We start from the raw sequence: 3293 nt of genomic DNA on the forward strand, positions 1-3293 counted from the left end.
AGAGAGAGAGAGAGAGAGAGAGGAGCGATCAAATGAAAATCGGCCTCATTTGTGTAAACCGTACAAACCACCCTCATACGTCCATTTCATTTGTACGGTTTTTACAAATGATAGTGGTTTTCATTTGATCGTTCCTCTATATATATATATATATTAGTATTAACAAACCCAACTTTTTTAATTTATGGGCTATGATCCAAATATATCCCTAAGCCTAACATCTAACATAATCAAAATCGGCGCCTAAAACCATTAAACATATCGATACATTTGATATTGATGGTCTCCAAATTTTGAAATTGCTCAAGAACTCTATCACTCTATCGATCTTTCTAATCCATTGTTTGATTTCGGTGCAAATCATCAAGACATCAACCAAGTGATTTAACCAACTTAGATTTGGCTTCTATTTTGTTTGGTGAAGAACTCAAGACTTAATAATTGAACTATTGAAGGTTCTGAAGTCGTGGATTTTGTTAGTCAATACTCACAGTGGAGTTGTAACTTTGTTAATTTGTTTGTTTTCTAATATATATTATATATTTATTTGTTTGTACTTTGGATTGCTTCGACTTTGTACTCAAGAGCTGCTTAATTATTATATTTATTTGTTTAGATATTTTGTTTTGTTAAAATGGATATTTAATCTAAAATTCTAAATTATATATGTTTTTTAAGTTTAGTATTTAAAGTCCATTAAAGTCCCAAACCACCTAAACCGGTTAGACCAGACCGACTTTTCGTGGTTTGGTTTGACCGGTCTGAGCACTTGATGTCAAACCGTACGGTTTGAAAATTTAATAAACTGCCATTACGGTTTGATTTGTGGTCTGAGAGGTTAAACCGCCCAAACCGGACCGTGAACACCCCTAATCAAAACATCTTAGTGGATATGACATTATAATCCTCATAGTGTATAAGGTTTTTACATGATTACGATATTAAAGGAGAAGAAGCATGTTAATTTAAGATAAATGCGAGAAGCGCCAAATCACATGTGATTCTAGAGAAAAACTATAGGTGGATGTGATACAAGATATCATGAAAGACGCATACAACTGTTCGATGCGACCAAGGTCGCATGAAAAGTTGCACGTGCAGTTGCTGGTCAACTTGGCGTCAGTCTATCACATGTGATTTTATTTTACAATACATGTGATTTACTTTTCTCGCATCTTTCAGCATGATCCTTCTTTTATACACGTCGTTCGACCTATCATTTCATATGTGACTTTTCACGCGACCTTGATCACGTTGACCACTCTTGCCCTTCCTTCATGACTACTTGTATCATATCCACGTGTGATTTTGCTTTAGAATCAGATTTGATTTGGTTCTTCTTGCACTTCTCTTAAGGTGTCATCATTTACGTTTGAACCTGCCTTTATATAATGTATATATATATATATGTGTGTGTGTGTGTGTGTGTGTGTGCATGTGTGTCTATGTGGAAAGGTTCATATGAGAAGTGGTAAATATTTGAGAAATAAAGAATTGATTTGTAACACCCCAAACCACACATTGCATATAACACATATTTCATATAAAAGAAATACATGATATTATCCCAATCAGGTCCCTTAGTACAAGAAACTACTACGACCAAATACAAGGTTTAAAAAATTCAAATACATTTCTTGTACTAATCAATCAAAACTATACATCCCTACAGATCTTCAAGCAAAAATGCATATAGAAAAATATCAAATCTTCCTTTTATCCTTATAGTCCGAACCTCCTGCAATACATAACTAAAATTACAAAACGAGGGTTAGGCCGAAAGGTCTAATGAGATACCCTATTTATGTTATTGCAGGGTGAAAATCACCAAAACCTTTATGGAAAACATCATTTCACATATATATAACAAATATATGAATAAATAGAAACATAATACCAGATCTTTTCCACTCATCAAGCAAAGCATTTAGCTTAGTCAAATCTCATAACTCTGAACCAATCAGGTTTCACATAATGCCACTTTTAAACCTTTTCTTAATCAAACAAGGTTATATAAAGTTTCGGGCCAAATCTGACGTTTTCTCCTCAATAACATTCAAACTACGATTTCCAATAAGAACATTGATCCTAAATCTTTAAATCACAAAGAGATAAAGACTCCAGACCACGGTAGTCTTAAAAGATATAATAGAAAGAGTTATATCATACAACACACATATAAATGTCACCCTTAGATCCAAATGTACATCTCTCCTTGATATGTCACCCTTATCCCATGGTACACCTCTCCTTGATATGCCACCCTTATCCCATGGTATACCTCTCCTTGATATGTCACCCTTATCCCATGGTACACATTTCCTTGATATGCCATCCTTATTTCCTTATCAAAATATTTCACAAAAATAATTCCAATAGACCGCATCCATTGAAATTATTATTAATACAAAATCATTTATTTCAAAACTTCCTTTTTATGATAAAATAACATTTCTTATCAAAAACACAAAGTATAATTTCAAATCCGGTCAACTTAACTTAGCCGGATTTCATCTCCGGTCAACAATCTGGACAACACCTTATGTAAGCTTTATCCGATTAACACTTAGAATTTAATCAATATCTTTGTCCGGATAACAAATCCGGACGATACACCGTTCATAACTTAACCGACTTAAAACAATCTGGACAATACATCGTCCAACCTTTCATCGATTTAACACTTAGAATTAAATTTCAACTTTGTCCGGATAACAAGTCCGGACAATACCTCGCTCACTACTTGGCCAATTTAAAGTAATCCGGCCACCATTTGGTCGTATTCCTACTTCTCAGTTCAAAAAGATAATCATTCTTACCAATCATAACTCGATCAACACTTAACCGGTTTAAAACTAAACCGTTTAATACTTGAACGATTTAAAACAATCTGGACAAGCCTTGTCCGGTTTATTACCCGGATAAAAACACTTGAGCAAAAGACTCATTTCTTTCTAAAATAAATAAGATTCATATAAAACCAGTAATAATTTTATGCAAAAGAGTTTAGAAATTACTCACCTTATGCAATTTCCTTTGAAAATCAGATGAGATTCAACTTCTTGAAATCAGGTAATATGAAATCCGGCCAACCTCACTTTAAACTTCACACACTTCTTCAAAAATGGCAAGGAAAAAAGATATGAGGGTCTCACCCTCATATTTATACTTGCTAAATAAGGTAAGGCGGCTAAACCGCCCTTACCATACATACATGCATATACTCATACCCATATCAAGCACATAAACCATGTATATATATATATATATATATATATATATATATATACTTC

The sequence above is a fragment of the Cynara cardunculus genome, assembly GCF_001531365.2.
Source record: "Cynara cardunculus var. scolymus isolate 2C chromosome LG 15, CcrdV1, whole genome shotgun sequence".
In the NCBI taxonomy this organism is placed as follows: domain Eukaryota; kingdom Viridiplantae; phylum Streptophyta; class Magnoliopsida; order Asterales; family Asteraceae; genus Cynara; species Cynara cardunculus.